The 22,378-nt window shown below is 45.1% G+C and overlaps 1 long non-coding RNA gene across 2 annotated transcripts in view; it reads left to right on the plus strand.

Moving 5' to 3' along the window:
* LOC125626326 (uncharacterized) overlaps positions 1-22,378 on the plus strand; it is a 73,140-nt gene that overhangs the window by 38,321 nt on the left and 12,441 nt on the right. The window contains exons 1-2 of one of the 2 annotated variants that reach the window (XR_007353740.2): positions 2,033-2,209; positions 10,094-10,171. The exons of the other annotated variant lie outside the window; for it this stretch is intronic. This is a non-coding gene — a long non-coding RNA (uncharacterized LOC125626326). Of the gene's footprint in view, positions 1-2,032; positions 2,210-10,093; positions 10,172-22,378 lie in introns of those variants that run through there. 2 annotated transcript variants of the gene reach the window in all.

Raw genomic sequence — 22,378 nt, forward strand, 5'->3', positions numbered from 1 at the left:
TTCTATCCCAACACCTATTCTGCATCCTCTTTCAGAGGTGAGGCAGACTTAAAACACTGTCCAATTTCTACCAGAAAACACAGCAATTTCAGGAACCATCTGACTCAATTTAAATGAGCTTTTCAGAGGCCAGCTGTAAAATTCTTCTTGGATATTTATTGCGATCCTGCATTCTCTGTGTCTGCAAGTTTCTTATCGAAGGCCGTTTTCCATGAAGGAGGAATGCAGGATCGGGCCCTTATGGTGTTTAAATCAAAGGAATACGGTTTGGACAACATTTGTTTCTGCTCCGTTTGAAATCACTCGGTGGTTAGCCATGGACATTAGCAGCGCTCTGGCTTCGTTAGTATTTGCAAAGGGTTGCTACTTTATTTCACCTCATGGTTTTGTTCTGACGTGCCTGAGTTAAAATCCACAGGGGTTTTTCTGTAACCATGTTGTTGGATTCGTGTGACACGCGAATGGGATAGGAATGAGAACTTATTCTAAACTGGCAACTGACAACTAAAAGTTAACGCCCAAAAGACAAAGCCTTCTGAATGCTTCCTAAATCCTGCATTTTTCTGAGACTGGAAATAACTGGACACCGATCTGTTAAATTTTGGCGCAGGAACAGAAATGAGATTTCTACTTTTCGGTGTCAACTAAGGGGCTGTTTAACCGTTTGCTCTCGGGATATTTCCTTTAAATACCGAGTATTTTATTTTGATCTGCAGCTGCATGGAGGCTCCAGTTCAAAAATCTCTTTTCAAGTGGTGTTTTTTAAATACAGGTTCTCTAACATGAGACCGACTGTGTTAGATTGGAATGCAGAAATTATACTGACAATATTGTGAGGATAAAATCACTGGATTGGTGATAATAAGAGGCATGAACAGAAATGTTGGCAAAACACTTTCCGCTTGGCAGGGATGCAAACGTGAAACCATTCGGGCGAAATGCACTTGTAGAAAAGACAAAGAAGATACCAGCGTTAATGGATCATCACCTATGTTTTTCTTAAGGGCTGAGTTAGAAAGGCGTGTGAGGGTTAGAGCGTCTTCAGAAATGTTTGTATTCATATTTAAATCCTCTGGGGAATAGCGATCTTCCTTGATTCGTGTTCACCCTTCAACTTTCCAGGCAAGTCCAGCAAATGTGTAGACAAAGCCAAACCGCGTTTAAAACGGTGGATTGGACCCAGTAAAGGTGGTGGTGGTGGTGGGGAGTCTCCAGTGTTTTAAAAAAACAACCCACCTGCTTCTGGTTTGAAAAGATCTGATCTATTTCGTGCCAAATAGTGACACCTGACTCGGTAGCAATGGCTAACAATAATCATTAGGCTACCACCTGCGGGCAGTGTCCTAGTTAATCTATGATCTGCAAATTCCGTGCCCCAAATGTTGGATTTTTCTTGCCGAATTTGCTCCTCCTTTCTGGGAGCTGGCCTGGAGGGGAAGTATTTTCAGAAGCGATGTGATTTAGTGACCACAAAATAAAATAAAATATAAAATAAAATCACCCGCCCCCCCCCGGAAGTTCAATGTGCTGGGGTTGAAAGAGGATTGGGAGATAAAGCACATTGGGAGATACCGATTCCAAAGGGTTATTTTAAGGCTTTCTTAGGGAGGGAGGCGACGGATTAAGAGAGGAAATAATTGAAAGACAATTAAGACGGCATCCCAAACAGCGGAGTGCTAAGAACGTGCCCCAAAATTTAATACACATCTATATTTTCCAGTGCATGCATCCGATGAAGTGAGCTGCAGCTCACGAAAGCTTAGGCTCAAACAAATTGGTGAGTCTCTTCGGTGCCACAAGCCCTCCTGTTCTTTTTACCCATCTGTGCGCGGCTCTATCTAATTTAACTTCTCATGAGAATTTTTCGATGCTCGTTCTCTGTGCAATCCAGGAACCTCCCTACCTCCCGATCATAAGGTCGATTTTTTTTTTTTTTTTTTTTAAACCGGAGCTTCCCTTCCCGGACCCACTTGAGGCTGGTTTCAGAGCGATTCCGCGCCGGTGCAGCCAATCCCGCGGCTCGCGAAGTGGGAGCGCAGGCGAGAGGCGATTCCTCCCCGCGCTGTCCTCTCCAAGGGGCCTGTTGGTGGCTCGCCGGCAGCGCGCAAACAGACAGTAACATTACACCTTGGCTTGTTGATGGCAGGAGGCAGCCGGCGCCAAGGTAAAATGCTTGGCTGGGATTGAGACGAGCAGGCAGGAATTGGGGGTAAGTAGCTTTATCCGCCCCGTAACGACGGCTGCTCTGGAGATTAATGTGGAGACGCTGCTTTGGCGCAATGGGCTTTCAGGCGCAAAGGGGTCCTGGCCCTGGGCAGAGAGGAGGTGGAGGGGGGGAACACATGGGCTGCCCCAGCACTCAGGGTTTTGCAGATTTTTGCAATTAAAAAGGAGGAGGGGAAAGAGTGGATTCGGGGGATCTAGGAGATTTCCCCCCCCCCCGCCCCGGTTTATCCAATCAGATTCCCCCTCTTGGTAGAGCAAACCTTACTCATCGGTTTCCATCTAACATCCTGTGACCTACTCACTCCCTTGACTGACCTGGCTGTGCCTGGAGTTAATAATTGGCTTTTAGACTGGTAGCCCTTCGGGGCAGGGACTGGCCATGATCTCGGTGTTCTCTTCTGTTCTCTATAGGTGCTTATACTGCTCTCTTGTCACCATAGTATCTGTGAACAGTGCTCAGCAAAAAGGGCCCCAGTCTATCTGAAGCCTCCTCCTGCACCCCCAATAGAAATAACATCAATAAACTCTCCACAGCCAAAACACCACAGATTTTTGAATGCCCAATTTATTCCAAAAAGGTTCTGCGAGCTCACAACTCCTACCAATTTCCCTTGGAGCTGTGGGTGTTCATCACCCATTGAAAAATCCTTTAACCAGAATTTTCAGAAAGTCTCAGAACTCACAGCTGGGGTCAACCCCAGGCATCTAAATCAACAGCCAGAATTTCAAAGAGCTGGTTGCATTGCACTCCGGCTGCAAATCTGACCAACGGGAGCTGCTCTGTGTGCCCTGAGGTTTCTGAAAATCGGCTCCTTATTTTGGTGCATAAAGCCCAGAAGAATTTCAATGGGATTGGCTCCTCTGAAAGTCCCTGCCCTACATCAGAGCTGCTTTCAGACAGCCTGGCTCAAGTTGGGTGCCTGAAATTTGAGGCAACTAGACCCAGTGGCACTGTCCCCTCTAAGCTGTGCGCGTGTGCACACGCACACATATCCTAAACCCTGTGCACACGGCGAAACACCGTGCGCACAAAAATTTGCACAGAAGCACAATAATTTGCACAGAAGAAATTTTTTGCACACACAGCCTGTCAAAAATTAGAGGGAACATTGCCCAGTGGCCACTTCTGAAAATTTGTCCGTAGTTTATTTCTGCAAACCCATCACTGTGGCATCTGAACGCCTGCAGTGTCCCAACAATCCCTTTTTGGATTTACAGCCTGCTAAACAGAGTGGCAGACCGTGCTTGCTCATTTGGGGGCCCTAAACAGGAATATTTTGCTCCCCCCTCCCCCCCCAACACATGATAAAAATGGAGTGGAGCTTGAGCTGCTCCGGGCACTAAGCAATTGCTTAGTCTGCTTATGCTTAATGCCAGTTTCGGAGTGATATAGACACACGTGACCACACCTAGTCTTTGGTAAACCTCCTATGGAGTTCTATGCCACCTTGCCCCGACATTTTTCTAGCTTTGTCAAATACATTAACGCCCGTTAAGCATATTTATTTAATAAATGTCCTTATTCAAAACAAGAAAAACCATGGAAGAATTTGTTAAGAGCACCTGCAAAGTGCATTCTGTAATGGCACTTGTATGCCGATGGTGATAGAGGAGGTAATACAGGAAGTCAGGGTAGATGATCTAATGTTTGCTCTGGCATTCAAGTCCATGGAGCTATGAATATGCCTGGCTCTGAAAGGGGCTGGCTTTGAGCATTGCTGTCATTCTATTGCAATTTCAATTGCGTTGAATGTTCTTATCAGCTCTAATTTTGAGTCTTTGAGGCATGGGCTCAGATTATGCTCTCTTGTATTGACATGCTTCCAGGTCTATTATATGTTGTAACCGTGTTGGTCCCAGGATATTAGAGAGGCAAGGTGGGTCCTTTTATAGGACCAAATTCCATTGGTGAGCGAGAAAAGCTTTTGAGTCTATGCTGAGCTCTTCTTCTTCAGTTCCTTGTCTCTCTCATCGACAGAAGTTGGTCCCATAAACTATATTGCCTCACCCACCGTGTCTCTCTATTATATGTTAATGTTGACGCTGTACTGGCCCCATAATCAACTGGGAAGTTCTAATCGCTTTGTTTCAAAATACAAGCAAATGGGACAATCCATGAAATTGAAAGGTGGCAAATTTAAATCTGATAAAAGGAAATACTTTTTCAGCGCAATGCACATTTAGCCTGTGGAACTCATTGCCAACAGGCATCATTCTGACCAAGAGCTTAGTGGGACATACTGCCCTGGAATCCCCAGCAGCGATCCTCCAACCCTGATTCCCCTTCTTGTCCCCGCCACTCATCACCCTCTACTCTGCACATGTACCTGCCCCCCTCACCCCCCCCCACCCCCCGTGCTTTTGTTATGCCTTGACCCTGGTCCCACGATTTTTTGCAACCACATAAAATTCAATTTCATGGCAAGAAATCACAGATGATTTAGTGGTCTAGGGAAGGAAAAGCCTGAGAACCGCTGCAGGATCATGGCCTCAGTTTATATTAGTAATGATCGTAAATCATTCACCTCTTTCTGACCAGCGAGTTAATTCTATTATAATTATCCAGGGATATTACCTTCATTCTTAACTAGATTAGATGATGTCAGGAAAAAGCCACTACTGAATCCTGGAGCCCATTTAAATCAGGGTGTCTCTCTGACAATATTGTACCCACGTCTCTATAAAAGTATCCGATTTCTCACAGCTATAACTATAACTCCATCATGCTGATGAGCAATCAGAGCAGGGGCTTGCTCCCTTTGGAAATATGACTCTCCCTGCCTGGGAATGCATGATGTGACCGAGCCAACTAAGTCAGCTGTGTTCTTCCCAAAGGGATTCCAGGTTTATTTTTAAAAGGTTCACAGATCAGAGCATAAAGGGAAATAAAATGTAAAGTGAGTGGGTGACGGTTGCACACACACTGCTGGATTTTCAAAGGCAGCCAGCATGCACAATCCAGGACAGATGTTCAGAAGAGTTCACTCCTGCTTCGGCACCAGGATAAGTGGCCGGGTACAACATGTTAGGTGCACGTTTGGTGCTGAGCTCTTTTGAATCATTAGCCCTTTTTTCATTGCATAAATGGGAGTTCAGATCAGAGAGGAAAGACGGCCCAGTTGTAAGAGCGCCAGCATAGGACTGGGATTCAAATCCCTCCTTTTTCTGTGTGACCTTGGGCAAGGTCAGTCTTGTGCCTCAGTTCCCCATCTGTGCGATGGGGATAATGCAGGGGTGTTGTGAGGATAGATAATGAGAAGTGCTCAGATACTCCAGTAATGGAGACCAGATAAATACATAAGTCCACTGTAAATCTGGCCCATCACGTGTAGTTTTCAAATGTGGACCATGTTCAAACAAGCTTTTAAGGCTCAGTCCTGTGATGAGTTGTGTATGCCCTCAACCCTATTGGCTTTTGAAACCTAAGCAAGTGTTTCAGGATTGGGCCCTAATGCTGCATGCTACAGATCCCCCATTAATAAAGAATCTGCCTTCGCCTTTACCCAGAATCAAGCAGTGGGCAATCAGGGGGTTGTCCTGGTCACCCAGAAAACACAGGCCCTCGGGCAAATCTATGACACTGACCAGGAAATGTGGAACGTTGAAAGAGAGAAGCTCGGTAATCATTATAGGGGAAATAAAGCTGATCCAAAGCAACCACGTGATCTGTTTTATTTTGCGTTGACACCAAACAGCATGGTAGTGACAGTATTGGAATTATGGAACTGTAGATATCTTTCAAGACATGGGAGGAGGTTATCGAGCCTCAAACAAAATGTCAGGAAATGGTTTGTCAGCAGAGAAATAAATGAGGAAGATTAAATGTAACAGGCAGAGAGGACTTACTAACTGAGCCCTCTTCAACTCTGCTTGAAGTCACCCCTGGGATGACGGTCGCCCAAAGTGTCACTTGCTAGGGGTAGTAAGATGCCACACTCTTTTTGGTGCTAAAATTGGACTATGGAATGCACCAGGGGGCCGTGTCCCAGTTGGGCAAGTGGCGAGCTGAGATTTCTGCTTGCATGCTAAGCGGTCTCTTTTATTTTTACCTCGTCGTCCCACCCCCGTTTGCCTGACTTGTCCATTTGTTGTCGTTGTTTGTCTTTATTTGTATTATCGTGGACTGGGACCCCACTGTGCTAGGTGCTCTCCAAACAAAAATGATGGTCCCTGCGCCCAAAGTTACAAGCGAAGTATAAGACAAGAGACAACGGGTAGAAACAAACGAGGGAGCGCAAGGAAACCATGTTGGTCATCCTGTCTGACACCCGACCTGTACAACAGCTCTGTGAAGCTTGACTGCTTGTATCTTTCACCAACAGAGGCTGGTCCAATAAAACACATTCCCTCCCCCACCTTGTCTCACCTGTACTGTCAGGTCTCTAGGGGAGGGTCTTCATGACTTGTCTGTACGGTGCAGGGGTGGCCAAACTTACTGACCCTCTGGGCTGCGTACAATAATCTTCTAAAGTTCAAGAGTCAGGCACACCTGCCAGGGCGCGCAGCTTCAGTCCCACTCCTGCGGAAGCCACAAGCCCCGGCAGGCGCCTCCTGTGGGCCTGAAGCCCCTAGCCCCACCACCCTGCTGCAGGGTAGAAGCTCTGAGCTCCCCCGGCCCCAGTCTGGTAGGGGGAGAATGGGGGTGGGGAGAATGGGGGGGACTCTGCGAGCAGCACTTTACCTGTAAAAGAGGCGATTAGCAGAGTAGAGCCCCAATGCTTAATTGAGGTTCCTAGGTGCCCCGTCATACAATCCTACTCTCCTAAGTGCTGCAATGGCTCTATTACTTACTGTCATGTGCGTAAAGCAAGCTGGATTTGCACATAGTCAGAAAGTCAGTATTTAAAGACTATTAAAGCATCGAGATAAATGTGAAAGGTGCTTTTGAAAAGCTCAGATCCCGTAATTTGGGAGTCATGGGTTCTCAATAGCTTACAAGGTCAGGCTCTAAATCAATCAATCAATCAAATACCGGTCATTTGAAGAAGAGCTGGTTGAAATTTTTCAAATGAAAAATGTTTATGTTGAAAAAATCCTTTTGTTCACAAATGGACATTTTTGCAAATTTTTCCAAACATTTCTGGGGTTTTTTGGATGTAACTGGAAAATGAAAATGAGCATTCTTTTCATTTTTTCTCTCCCTCTCCTACTTCTCCCCCCTCCCTTTTCTGTGACAAAACAGACACACGAAAAATAAAGTGGGTGCAGGGGAAGAAGGAAAAGGACCTCCCCCCTTTTGTTTTTTTAATAAACATTCTTAGGAAAAATTGGGACTAAAGGAAAAATCCTTCCCTTGCAAAACCTGTGGGATGAAAATGACTTTGAAAGTTTTCACAACAAACTTTTTTCAACCAGCTCTGATTTGAAGGACAATTCTATTTCACGACTGAATTTGCTTAATAGAGACATATCGCGGGTCAGCTCAGTAAAGCGCATGCAGACAATTCTCAGTGCACCGATAAAGACTAATTTGACATACCAACAACAGCACGCACATAGCTATGCTCAGATTAGCAAAAGCTCCGGAGCAGAAAGGCTGCACTTGTAAAGCTTTTTGTCTCAAGCTCTGGGATTACAGAAGAGGAATGGCAGATTGCTGACAAAGGCTGGCTGCAGGGCCTATCTAACCTGTTCAAATCTTAGGTCACAGTGCATCATTTTTTGTCAGTGTGGAAGAACATCTTTACATGACAAAACCCAGATGCCCAGTGCTTAAAGCTGCAGTGCTTAGACCAAGCAGCCATGACACACACAGCCCAGCACTGTCCTCTTTTGTTCCCAATTAATCTTCTTTTCTGCAGTGTCCCAGCTTCTATTAACCTTTTAAGTCACAACAATATTTTCCCAGCGCTATCCAATTCTCAGTAGAGTTACAGCATTAGCAATTGCTGACATTGGGCAGCTTGATCAGGCTGTCCTTTACGCTTAAATGGTTCTAGGCTCTGTACAGACGTTTGAGTTTTTCATTCAGACTGTTTCCAGTGTACGACCAAATACTTTGCTGGTGTAAATTGGCACAGCTCAATTGACTCCAGTGGAGTTTCACCCACTTATGCCAGCATTTGGCTTGTGAAATCACTGGGCCCAATTCTCCACCCAGTCCCCTTTGATTTGAGCAGCTTGCTTGTTTCACGACTTCCATGAAATGCTACAGGAGGAGAGTCATGCCAGTCTGGCCCTGAAACCTAATTATTACACTGCCCTCTATTTGGACTCTTCTCACATGCAGCTTGTTTCTGTTTAAAAATCAGAGCGAAGCATTTCAAAGAAAAGAAACCTCATTTGAAATGAAAGCTGCAAAATCACCGATCGGTGGATGCTTGAGAAATGTCATTGACACATCTCCCTTCTTTACTGTTGTCTCTTTCACCAACAGAGGCTGGTCCAATAAGATATTACCTCCCCCACCTTGTCTCACCTATACAGTAAGGTCTCTAGCGGAGGGGCTTCATTACTTGTCTGTACAGTGCAGGGGTGGCCAAACTTACTGACCCTCTGAGCCGCATACAATAATCTTCCGAAGTTCGATTTAAGTTCAGAAGAGCTGTTGCTTTTGATGAGCAGGGAGCCGTTCCTGAGTGAGAGAATAATGACCCCATCTTGGCACACATTCCCAGCCAGAGGGGTGGAGGGTGGTAGAGAGGATAGAATGTCATCTGGGACCACAGTTTCCTCCTTTCTCTCCTCACTGTAAACACCTGTGTGGACTTGACTAAATGGGGACAATCTGCCATATTATGGCTCAAATTCTGGTATACCAGGGTCCAGATTTTCAGTCGTGCTCAGCATCATTCAGCATCAAACCCAGTATCCAGGAAGTGTGATTTAAAAAAAAACAAAAAAAATAATTTGAGCATAGGTTTGGGATCCAGGAGTAAATGAGTTCTAAACAGAAAAGGAGGACTTGTGACACCTTAGAGACTAACATTTATTTGAGCATAAGCTTTCGTGAGCTACAGCTCACTTCATCGGATGCATCAAATAAACTTGTTAGTCTCTAAGGTGCCCCAAGTCCTCCTTTTCTTTTTGTGAATACAGACTAACACGGCTGCTACTCTGAAATTTGAGTTCTAAATGTGTAACTTTGGGTGTGGTCGTTCACCTCTCTGCCTTAGCGTCCCCATCGCTAACAACACTTACCTGCCTCCTGTAGGGGGTGCTGTGCGGATTAATTCATTAATGCTCATAATGTACTTTGAAGTTAAAAAGTACTGAGCATTTTTTATTCATGAATGTGGTGAATAGCATGTGGCTAGTCAGGAGTAGCTGTTCTGCTGTTGATATGCCCTTGTACCTCCCAGCAACGTGTGCAGGCCAGCTAGTCGCTGACTAGGCTCCTTAAATCCAGACAAACACTGCCAACTTGTGATCAGCCATACAGCTCTCTGTCAATGCATTTTCAGCCCTACTGGGAGTAGTCCTATTCTTGAGGCTACTGATTGTATTGGATTGTACATTAGTGTTGTAAAGTGTAACGTCAAACCTTTACCAGAGGAATTAGGACAAGACACTCCAACTCATTCGCACCCGTTACCCAATGGTCCTAGTTGAACTCTGGTCTCTGACAATATGGGAGTCTAGGTTCTGATCCAAAACGCATTGAAGTCCATGGGAATCTTTCAGTGGGCTTTGAATCAGGCCTCTAGCATTAATAAATCACTGTGTCGCCCTATCCTAGTGAGTTGGTGGAAGTTTGAATTCATTAGGTTATATTTCTAATACTTGTCTGTCATGGTATTTACTGCTTCTGCACCCGAGATTTATAACAACTGAAGAGAGTTATACAATGCCCATTTTCTCACTAAAAATGTCTGATTTATTGAGCCTTGAATGCATTGACTTATGTGGACATTTTCATAATTGGTAGATATTGGATTCCAGTATTCCTGGGGAAATGATTCATCTTTACTGGAAAGATGTTATATTCATGACATTCTTCATCAAGGTTAGCTACTTTTCTCTTTCATTTTATGTAATCCTGCGTGGAACCATTTTACTTGTAACCAGCATGTTGATTTCACCTCTTGTTTGGAGGGGTTTGGTTTGTCCCCTGAAAGTAAGGGAACATGGGCAGCTCAAGACTCGCATGTAAATATGTTTTTCCCTCTCTGTATCAGTTGTTGCGTAGCTCTGTATCAGGTACTCTGCATATCTTCATCTTGGTGAAGGCTCAGTAAAATCAGAGGGGATGAATCTGTCCCAATGTTAGTAACAATTTTATTACAATGCATTCATTTTTCCTCTGAGAAAGTCTATGGAATTTAATAGTGATGAAACAAATAGAGTTCTTTAGAAGTTGAACAGGGTTCAATAGGATAGACTTCTTGTTAAGGCACTGGACTGGGACCCAGGAGAGCTGGGGGTCTTGGCTGTGCCACAGACTTCCTGTGTGACCTTGGGTAAGTCCCTAAATCTCTGTGCCTTATTACCCCATCTACAAAATGTGGGTACTACTTTATTTATCTCACTTTTTAACCTTCAGTGCATATTCAGATCGTAAGTGAGGCAAGGACTGTTCCTTACTATGAATATGTACGGCGCCAAACATAATGGGGCTCAAATCTTGATTGGCACTCGCAAGTTATACAGTATTAATATAAATGACTAAAATACCACAGAGAATGGTCTCCTTTTTGTACAAGTTTTATTTTAAACAAATATCCTGTAGAATTCTATACATGGATCAAATTTCCATTGCAGAATTGTATAGCATGGTTAAAACCCCCCTCCAAAAGAACCACGTAGAAAGGCCAGCATTGTCCATTAAGGGTTAATTCGTATGGGATGAAAATTGGCACAACTGTGTCTTTAAACGCTTTTGATTCGCTATAAAATGACTTTCTCCTTTTTCTACAGCCATCAAAAATAGCTTTAGGGGTTATAAAAACCACTTTAACTAAAACAATGACTTAATCATTTTGAAAAATTGCCAGCACTTTGTTCCTCAGAAACCCTGAAGAGGTGTTTGCTGTTTATTTTTAAATTGCCGTATTAGTTAACTTTGCAAAATGGCAGTTGTGCACATGTTGTTTCTTCAACGACTTTTCTCTTTCCCAGACACACCAGGGGTTTGATAAATAGGAGGCCCCAAACATTTGCAAAATTCAAGCTATTTGGGTGAGATTGCATGCCGTCTTCCCTTTAAAATGTTCAGAAATGAAATAAGTCCTCAGAATCTTGGTCTCCAGAGTCACCGACCAGTGCCCTTGTAATGGGACCGCATGGCCTCGATTCTCAGGTCCCCTGGGTAGGAGGTATGCAGGAAGTCTCCCTGACTGGGCTCTGTGCTAGAGATAAATGGAAGGTTTCAGTCTTCACGGTGTCTATCTGACACCTTTCGTCAGTGCTCAACCCACCTCACAAAACTGTCGTTTAAAACATATGGTTTTTAAATTAATAAAGCAAGCTCTGTGCTAGCAATATCCTCAATGGTGCAACTCTCAAGGGCTTTTTGCCTCAGTTCTCGGCCATGCAGCTTTCTGTGTTGGAAGTTGTGCAGAGCTCTGCAGGCGCAATGGCAGCACCAGAGGGCGTCCTTACTCCTGGGGACACAGCTGCAGTGCTCCTGCCTCCTGTTTCTACCCCCCTCTCAAAGTCCAGAAGCTGATTGCAATAATTGACTTACTGTAGCTGCAATTGGTGCAACGCAATGATAGCCTGAAGGCTCCCTCTTGAGACCTTTACTCAAGCAGAACTCCTGATGAGGGACCCAGATTGTGGTCATAGTTACAGCAGTATAAATCTGGAGCTTCTCTCCGGGAGAGAAGGGAGTGACTCTGAATTGTCATTGAAGTAACTGAAAGATGTTTCTGAGGCCCAAGCAGTGGTATGTAAAATCATAAATAACAAGAAGCCAAATCGTGATCTCCCTACTTATGTTTTACTCAGTTCTTTCTCACGCATTCTCCTGCGGGCCTTCTAAGAACGAAGTAAAACTATGAAAGGCTCCTAGGGTTTGGCCCATTATTATTTGATTGTATAGAGTGCATACACGCTCGCGCTCTCTTCTCTCCCCCTCTCAGGGTGTTTTATTGTTCCCTATCATCATAGTATCTGAGCACCTGCCATTTACAACAGATTGACAATAGTGAAGTCCTTAGCAGATTTCATAGGGTTTCTGATGCTAGTGGCTTTGGGGGTTATGGCAAGCTCTGTTTGGGGTGCTTTCTTGGGAGCGGAAGTCAGGAGGCAGAAGGGGGAAAAGAGGGTGTGTGTCATTCTGGCTATGGTGGCAAAGCGTTATCATTCATAGTTTCATGTTCTGGAGGTCCCCAAATGATACGTGATCCGGCGCTTCATTGAAAATGCCCGAGGAAATCCTCATTTGGTCAGCAGGTGGCACAAGAGGGATGAGCAGCAGTGAGCAGACTGAAGCAGGAGATTTCAGTTTTAAAAGACAAGTGCTGACTATTGTTTTGAGCTTTTGTTTGTGTTTAACTGGGACCTTCATACTGGAACAAACTTGGGGGGGAAAAACCAAACCACAGCCACAGTTTGAAAATATTGGACACACAGAGCAGTTTGTTTGGCGAGTCATGTCCTGTTTTTCCCCAGGCTATTTTCTCTGATATTTGTGTCTCCTTCAGAGTTTTCTCTCAAGCCTCCCACCCTTCTCCTTCCCTTTGATTCACAGTCTGTAATCTTGTATTTGTGACATTGCAGGAAGTTGCTCTGGAAATTTAATATGATGCCATAGATTTGGCGTTTCTGTTGCAGGATCAAGTAGGAGAAGAGTGGTATGGGAAGCAGGAAGCCTTTGAACAATAAATGCAAAGCAGGAAGTATGACAAGTCAGAAGCACGCTGTCGATAAATACTAATCTAAGAGAGCCATCTAATTCTAATCGAGTCTCCTCTAAATCCATCTCATCTCAGATGCACAGACTGGGTTTCTATCTTATCATCCAGTGCATCCATTTCATTTTAATTTAATCCCCCATTTACCTAACGAGCCAGTCTTAATCTAATCTAATCTAATCCTTCCATCTAATTCTAATATCATCTCTGGTCACCTATTTAATCCCCCCATTTATTCATTTTTCTAGCCAGCCGGTCTAATCTAAATCTAATTTAATCTGTCAACGCTTCTAAACGGCCTGTCACTGTAGTTTCCAGACACTGATGCATCCCTGAATATAATCCCATCCAATACTAGGAATACAGCTGCTTCCTTGTACTACAGTTTCCCTCAGAACTGGTGTTCTCATGGAAATGCAGTGAAGGTATTTTCACCCTCTACCTCCATTCCTGGGGGATGTCTAGATTGTCAAATCTTTGGGGTCGGGACTGTCTTCTCACATCAGAGGAAATCAAGGTGCTTGGAAGGTGGGTAGCAGGCTGCAGGGCCTCTTCCCGTAAAGGGCCAGATAAGAAGGGGATGGAATGTCGTGCAACATTGTAAGTGCCCCAGTGAGACATTCAGAGAGAGACTTTGGCTTCAAGTAGGAATGTAAGAACAGATCAATGGTCCATCTAGCCCAATATCCTGTCTCTGACAGTGGCCAGTACCAGATGCTTCTCAGCAGAAATGAACAGGGCAATTATCAAGCGATCCCTCTCCCTTGGTTCAGACCCAGTTGTCCGTTTAGGGATGCCCACAGCATGGAGTAGGTGGAAAGTCAGAGTAGGAGTGGTAGTACTCCATATTTTGACCAAACAAGTTTGTCCCTCTCAGCCGCGCTGTGCGGGCCAGTGGGCTGGCTGCGGCAAACAGGAAAGCCCTAGTCCTAATCCCAGCCCTGCCACTCACCTCCCGCTATGCCTTGGGGCAAGTCATTTAACTTGGTGAGTGGTATCCTCCATCGTGGAGTCTTTAAAAGCCCAGTTCGGATGTCTCTTTCTAAAAGATAAGACCTACAAATTGTTGAGTTTGATGCAGAAAGCATTGTGGGAAATTCTCTGGACTGTTTTCTTCAGGAAACCGGACGTTAGATGATCATCAAAACGTTGGGAATCGTCAAGAAAGGTATAGATAATGAGATAGAAAATATCGTATTGCCTCTATATAAATCCATGGTACGCCCACACCTTGAATACTGCGTGCAGATGTGGTCGCCCCCATCTCAAAAAAGATCTATTGGAATTGGAAAAGGGCAGCAAAAATGATTAGGGGTATAGAACGGCTTCCTTTTCATCTTGGAAAATAGGCAACTAACGGGGGGATATGATAGAGGTCTATAAAATCATGAGTGGTATAGAAAAAGTAAATAAGGAAGCGTTATTTACTCCTTCTCATAATACAAGAACAACGGGCCACCAAGTGAAATTAATAGGTAGCAGGTTTAAAACAAACACAAGAAAGTATTTTTTCACACAACACACTGTCAGCCTCTGGAACTCCTTGCCAGAGGGTGTGTGAAGGCCAAGACTATACCAGGGTTCAAAAGGGAGCTAGATAGATTCATGGAGGATAGGTCCATCAATGGCTATTAGCTAGGATGGGCAGGAATGGTGTCCCTAGCCTCTGTTTGCCAGAAGCTGGGATTGGGTGACAGGGCATGGATGACTTGATGATAACCTGTCTGTTAATTCCCTTTGGGGCACCTGCCATTGGCCATTGTCAGAGGACAGGATACTGGGCTTGATGGACCTTTGGTCTGACCCAGTATGGCCGTTCTTATGTTCTTATCATAATGGTTCCTTCTGGTCTTAAAACCTATGAACCTCTATGCGTCAATTTTCCTTATCTGTAAATTGGGGATATTAATGCTTTTGTATCTGATGTGTGGCTTAATGTCTGTACAGTGGTTTGAAAATATTAAGCATTATTCAAATGCTATTTATTGTTTGGTTTGACAGACTTGGTGAAGTGGGCGGATGGGGTCTGTCAAATTTGTTGGTTTTGTTTTCTGCTTTGGAGTGGCTGAGTTTTACCATATGTGTGTGTGTGTGTTTGTTTTTTGTTTTTTAATCTGAGACCTTTCTTTAAATTGAAAAAAAGGACTTTTGGGAACAGGGGAGGAAAGTAAACTAAAATATCTGAGCTCAAAAATAAAGTAAAATTAGGGAAATTGCTTAATTTCCGTCTGAGGTCACCCGTGGACTCCGTGCATTGAAATTCTGGGCACATAATATCGAAACAAAATGCAGCCTCAGAGAATTAATGGGGCAGGGGGAAATGCATCATGCGTTAGGAACTATTACATTCCATAGAAGAGTTGTTTGTCTCCTGCCCCCAAAATACACACACTGGCTATGAGCAATTTCCAAAGTCTCTACGCAGTACCTTGAGGGGAGGGTGTGTACTGCATGGAAAAGTGATTAGAAGTCAACTTGGAGACACATTTGGGTGTAAGTGATTGTGGAATTCTTTTTGGAATTCAGAATTGCAAGGAATTCAGTATGATTAATGTTAAGACAACCAGTGCCAAAGGCAGTCAGTACTTTTTGTCACTTTCATCTAATCTTCTGCCAAAGGGAACAGACTCCCTAAAATATAAATTAAAAAATATCATGCATCAAGGGTTCGAAAACTCATCTAATGAAACTATCAAGGCCACATTAGGCAGCTCACAATGATAATATCCACTTCTGTAGAGTGCTTTCAATCTGAGGATCTCAGTTCTTCGTTAATTAAGCCTCACAGCTGGCCTACTAGGTTTGGATAGCCATATGTTACAAATGGGTCAAACGAGGCACAGCGAGCTTAAGTGACTTGGCCAGGGTCGCACAGCAAGTCAGTAGCAGAGACTCGGCTAGACTTAGGAATCCTGACTCCTAGTCCTATGCTTTAACCACACTTGTACCTTTGATTTCAGGAGGGTTGACCTCATTCTCATGAACTCAATGGGAATTGCAGGTGGTCAGCACCTCTCGGAATTTGGCGCCGGCTTACTGGGCAGGTTCCTACCTTGCCTTTTACTGAGGCTGCAATTGATCTGGGCTCAATCCTTTAACATTTTCCACCGAGAAAGGGCTGCAGGGTCAGGACCGTGTAACTTGCCTTCATCAGGGCGAGGTGGGGGGGAACGGTCACATCCTTAGAGTGGTGCTAAGATGACTTAATCTTGGACCAAATTCTGCTCCTGCTCCGACCGTGCTGGCAATGGTGGGAACAGTAATACAGACAAGGCACCAGCATTCTAACAGCTCACAGAGTCTAGAATGTCTCTGAGCTACGATGAGAATGTCTGCAGCTGGTTTCTAGGCTATCGCTATCTCAGCCACTGACGGGGCTGCATCAGTGGGAAATGTTAATCAAAAAGGATTCCCTTGCACTTTGTGTCAGCATTTACACTTGTGCTCTTACACCCACTGCACACTCATTCTGCACAAGCGTAAATGATGCTGCTGGGTGCAACAAATTGGAGAGGCAGGCCCACACTCTCTCCTCCTGCCAACCGCTTTCCTCCATTGTATTTCTGCCTCTGTACTGAGGCTATCTGGAGCTTCCTCCTAGCCCGGTTTTGCAGACTCGGGGTTCGGGTGAATTACGGAGAAGCCACAAATCTTGTGCTACTTTCTCAGAACGCTGACATTTTTTTAGATTCATCCATCACTAACAGGGATGTCTCCAATAATTCCCTCTGTTTTTCACATTCCCCTCACCCTTTCCAACTCTACTAGACATCAGGGTCCCTGTGTTATCATTCACACCAGTACACAAAAGGGTGTAAAATACGCAGTGCTGTAGATAAGGCACTAGACTGGGAGTCAGAATATTTGGGTTATAATGTTCGCTCTACTACTGACCTGCTCTGACCCTTCCACTCTCTGTCCTCTGTTTCCCCTCCTTCTCTTTGTCTAGTCTGTTAGATTGTAAACTCCTCGGGCTAGGGACAGTCTCTCACTGTGTTTGCATCCCACCTAGCACAGTCGGGTCCAGAGTTTGGTGAGAGCCTCTCGGGGCTACGGTCATATAAAGAATGTCAAGTCACTTTGCACACGTGCAGATAACTACATGAGGTGTATGGAAGTGCTGAGTCCCTGGGTTTAAGTGAAGACAGCATTTGGCTTAATGTTCATTCCCTGCTCAGTGCACCACATCGGTGAGTCTGAGCTGGCGTGAGTCTTGCACTGTATGACAGCATTTTGTTTTCAGAATAGCACAGAGCAGCTAAGGTTTCAATGTATTATCCGGTTAATGTTCAGAGAAGGTTATTCATGAAGCATGGCATTGTAAGACTGCTCGGAGCTGGACTGGAGTATACAATGGCACCAAGAGAGCGGGGTGGAGTGTTCATCACCTGGAGTAAATGGCCGAGGGGCAGGAGAGTGCTGGGAAAGGGGACAAATTGCAACCATTGCTTTGCCATTTTCTGTGGACTAGTTCCATAAACCTAGCAGCTTTTCCACATCCCTGTAGGTAACTATACAGTATCCAGACATCCTGATTAGCACTGTGCAAATAGGGTCTACAGATGTGAGTAAATCTGAATTTCACAAGATTTATATTTGCATTTTGTGTTTTTATTGCACTAGGGAGCCATTTATTCAGCCAAAATAGTTGAAGGTCTGGGGTCTTTCCACCATAAAAGAAAAGACCCAGATCTCGTGTTGTTTTGGCCCGCTCTGTGTGGTGTTAAAATAACTCTTGAAAATCCAACAGAAAGACAAAGCAGAGATGGTCCCAAGTTGCAAAATGTGAACTGAATCTGGCTCCAAACTTTTCCAAAGTTCAGGGAGTGCTCCCTGTTATTAGCTGTGTATTGTACAGTTTCACCTGGAGCCTCAAATGAGAACAGCACCTCCCATGTACCAGGTGCTGTACAGACATGTAATAAGGAGTCTCTGCCCTGAAGATCTTACAGTCACAGATGAGATAAAGGGTGGGAGAAAGGTAGTAGTATTCTCTATTTTACAGTTGGGAAGCTGAGGCAAGGAGATGTTAAGTGACTTGCCCAAGGTCACACAAGTCTCTTGCGGAGCTGGGAATTGAACACGGATCTCCTGAGCCTCAGCCCAGGGCTTTAACTACAAGACCATCCTTCCCCAAAGCTGGGGTTTTGGTTTGGTCCGCCTGTGTAGTATGGACTTCACCTTTTGGGTTTTCCCGTCTCTACCTCTGTGCTTCTGCCCGAAGGTTTTACACAAGGGATTTTGTCCGTAATACTGTGAATTCAGAAGTCCTTGACTGAGTACGACCGAGTATGTCAGGACTTTGTTTCTCTTGGTTCCACAAAGAGTTTTGGATCCTTCTGAGGACTGCCTCAGTAATCCTCAAATTCTTTATCACAAGGCTTCCGTGGCAGTCTGCCATTTCTAATCATTAAATAATCCATCATTGTGGTCTGCTCCGTTCTCTTTCGGAAGTAGCAATTGGTCCCCCCCATTAATGCCTCTCTTGGCCGGGGGGAAATCTGGTCTAATCACAGTGACAAAGAACATACCCTACTTTATAGGGTGCTGTCTTCATAAATGTGATGCATTCTTTCTAAGAATGTGCTGGGTGCACTTTACCGACATTAGAAAGACAGAGGTCCCTGCCTCAAATAGCTTCCAGTGTAAACAGGGTCTGCTCCTATATTTGGGAAGATCTGGGCATGCCATGCTTTGGCAGGGACGTAGTTAAAGTGCACACTGCCAACTTTTCCGAGTACAAAGCTGCCATTTCAATCGTAAGACTCCAGTTCCTTTGAGCCAAAGTCTGATATCAGCAATGGAACTGATGTTATCCAGCCAATCAGGGGCTGATGCATCCCTTGTTTGAGCACGCAGCGAGTAGTAACCCAAACGCGGCCTTAGCAGCCAAGAGAGAACAGACGTGTGTGTACAGGAGAGGGGGCAGCCTGGTTAATTTAGAAGTCTTTTAAAAATATGACTAAGTTTCTTTACATTATTTAAAAGTCTCTTTAAAGAGCAGCTGCCTCCTATTAATACTGCTTGGGATGCTAATCTTCCCTCTGATCTATCTTTAGAGATCTGCCAGCACAAATGGGGATGTAGCGCAAATGGGTGATGTCAGTCACTATGTGGGTTTCAGATCTGGGCCCAAACAGCTGAAAACACAATGGTGCCTCCCTGAAGGAGGAAGGGGGGAAAAAGGGAAAGAAAATAATAGATCCAACTCGCTCTTCAGATGGTTTTGGAGAAATCAAGCTGTTTGTCGTCCATTCTCCCCTCAGCTTTAAAAGTCTGTATGTGCAAGAGTGAGAAGGGTGTCTTTGTGGTCTGGATTCAATTCCCAGCTCGGACGCAGACTCCCTGGGTTCCCCTGAGCAAGTCACTCGTCCTCAGATTTTCAAAAGTTTGGGGCCAGGCTCCCAAGTCCTCAGCATCCACAACTGGGCTCCAAGTTTTCAGAAGAGCTCAGCTCCCATACAGGTGCCGAAATAAGGCTCTGATTTTCAGTTGTGCCCAGCAGCTCATGCCGTGACTCTCCTGTCTAGATTTTCAAAAGCTTATAGCATACTGAGGCCCTTTGAAACTCTGGCCCCATATCCGTGTTGCCTCATTCCTATCTGTAAAATTATGCTTCCTTTTGTCTTGTGTTTTTGGTTGAGAAGCTCTTTGAGTGTAGTGCCTAGCACAATGGGGCCTCAATCTAGACTAATGCAAATAAAAATAATACAGTGCTGGAAATTGATGGTCACTGAGCGCTCTCTGCACCTCACAGGATGGGGCTGAGAGAGAAAGGGGTTAGAGCAGTGGACGAACCTCTGGGCGGTTCATGTTTGGCTGTTTATCTGAAGCTCTTTTGTCGAGAAAACAGACGCAGTTGGAGTCTTTCCTCATATCCACCCGATTCTGCCCAGGTACTGCAAATAATAGCCTTACTTGTGATAGGACATCACTACCACGTCTTACTGAAAACCCCATGTTCGGGAGCCGGCAAAACAAAAATAGAAAATCTGGCAGAAAGAGAACTCAAGCGAGCAAATGAACAAACAAAGATTAAACCACCCTTTTCTCAGCTCAAACAAGACTCAGCTTCCTGTCCCTTGCCCCTAGGAACTGACAGGTTAGAGAAGTCCCACAAGGCTCAGCAGAGGAGAAGAGTTCACAAGAGGGATGCGGATAGCTTAGGAGGAGGGAAGGAGGACAGATCCATGGGAGAGGTGGCTTTTGAAGAAGGGATTTTTGAAGGAGGAGAAAGAGGTGCTTGGTGACTGAGATGAAGGAGAGTGTGTATTTCAGGCATCAGGCTGAGGTTTGGTCTACACGACCTATATCAGTATAACTGTCGCTCAGGAGTGTGAAAAATCCACACTCCTGAGCGATGTATTTATACTGACTTAACCCCTAATGTAGACAATGCTATGTTGGCAGGAGAGCTTCTTCCACCAACACAGCACCCGCCTCTCGGGCTGGTGGATTAACTATGCCGACGGGAGAGCTCTCTCCCAGCGGCTTAGAGCGTTTTCATTAAAGCGCTACGGCAGCGTACCTGCATCGATGTAGCATTTTAAGTGTAGACTCAAGAGTGGGAAAAGAGACAAAGGGGGTGGGAGGAGAGATGCAGGAAAGGGGACATGTTAGGGGCTTGAGCTTGGTGCCGTAAGAAATGGAAAGCCAGTGGAGGGGTTCAAAGTGGGAGGCAGACAGATGTGATGTGAAGGATGCTTTCAGTGATTGCATTTAGGACAGAGCTGGGCGTTAGTGAGGCCGAAGAGGAGAAATTTGCATTAATCAAGGTCAGAGATACTTGTCAGGGCATTTGCAGTGGGTACAGTGAGGGGTTACCGTGGCTATCCCCTCATCTCAGGAACGGAGTCTGACGAGAATTGCTCATTCAGGCTTGCTCGTTGCAGCTATTCTGTAGCATGGGCCCATGGAGGGGCACTGGGCTAGGATTTGGCAGACCTTCTAGTCTCAGCTCTGCTGCTGACGTAAGTGGGCCTCAAGCAAAACCTCTAATCTCCCTGTGCCTTGGTTTCCCCATCTGTAAAATGAAGACAACAGTCTTTCGTATGTCTTGTCTGTTTAGATTGTGAGCTCAGAGAGGCAATGATATTTGCCTGCCTTTGTAAAGTGCTTTGAGTTTGACAGTGAAAAGTGCTGCATAAGAGCTATAGATTCTTTTATTATTATTATTATTATTATTATTTAGTAAAAGCGGTCAAACGTATCGTCTGGATCTCAAACAGAAAGCTGAGGAGAAATGTCTCAGGTTTATTATGATTTATACTGCAATCGTACCTCGAGGCTCCGCTGTGCTAGGCCTGGCCAACTCTTCACAATTAGATCAACCTAGTTCCGGCGCTCGGGCCTGTGAAAAACGTCATGCCCCGAGTGCCGTACTTAGTTCGACCTAACCCCTGGTGTAGACGTGGCTAGGACAATGGCAGCATTCTCTCCAAGAGGTGGATTACTTACGCTGATGGAAAACCCCCTTCCATGGATTGTAGGAAGTGTCTCTACTGTGGCATTATAGTGGCACAGCTGCAGTGTGGACATCTCCGTACTTTGCACCATGTCTAAAGGTCTGTCTACACTGCAGTTAGAAGTCTGACTGCAGCACATGGAGCCAGACCTGACCCAGCTTTGATCTAGCTCAGATAACAGCAGTGAAGTCCTGGCAGCATGGGCTAGCCATTGAGTACATACCGAAAGTCCTGGGTGGGCTTGTACAGCCTCTGTGGCTGCAGCTTTTCTGCTGTTTGAGCTAGCTAGATCAAAGATAGCTTGGGTCTGTCTGTCAGGGCTGCAGTCACACCTCTGAGTGGTGTAGACGTACCCCGAGACCCTTTTCTAAACAAACAAGGTGTGAAGGGAGACCGAGGTCAAGTGACTTGCCCATGGTCACCCAGTGGGTCACTGGGAATAGAACCCGAGTCTCCTGGCCCCCAGTTCAGAGCGCTATCCACTAGGCACTGCTGCTTCTCCGAGATAGAATTCAGGCACAGCCCCCAACCACCTGCTGCAAGTGACTTTATTAGGACTTTGAGCAACAACTGCAGGACTTGGCCTTTAAATGATCAAACAAATACGGTGCGAGTCTACATTGGCTTCTCCAGTCTTCAGTGGTTTCTTGGTGGTGTTAAAGTAGGACAATGTCAGGGTGCCGCATCCGTATTCCTTAGGCGTTGACAGCCGGTTGCTGATAACAAGGTGATGGCTCCTATCTTGAGATACTTAACAACGTAAGCAAACGAGAAGCTTGGTTCGTCAGATGGGTAAGGCTTCCATTTGGCATCCAGTATATTTCTTGCTCTGAGGTGTTGCCCTTTGACATTAAGCTGAGCTCTGAGCAATTCCCTTCTCCCACGTCAAAG

This window comes from Caretta caretta, chromosome 26, assembly GCF_965140235.1.
Source record: "Caretta caretta isolate rCarCar2 chromosome 26, rCarCar1.hap1, whole genome shotgun sequence".
In the NCBI taxonomy this organism is placed as follows: Eukaryota; Metazoa; Chordata; order Testudines; family Cheloniidae; genus Caretta; species Caretta caretta.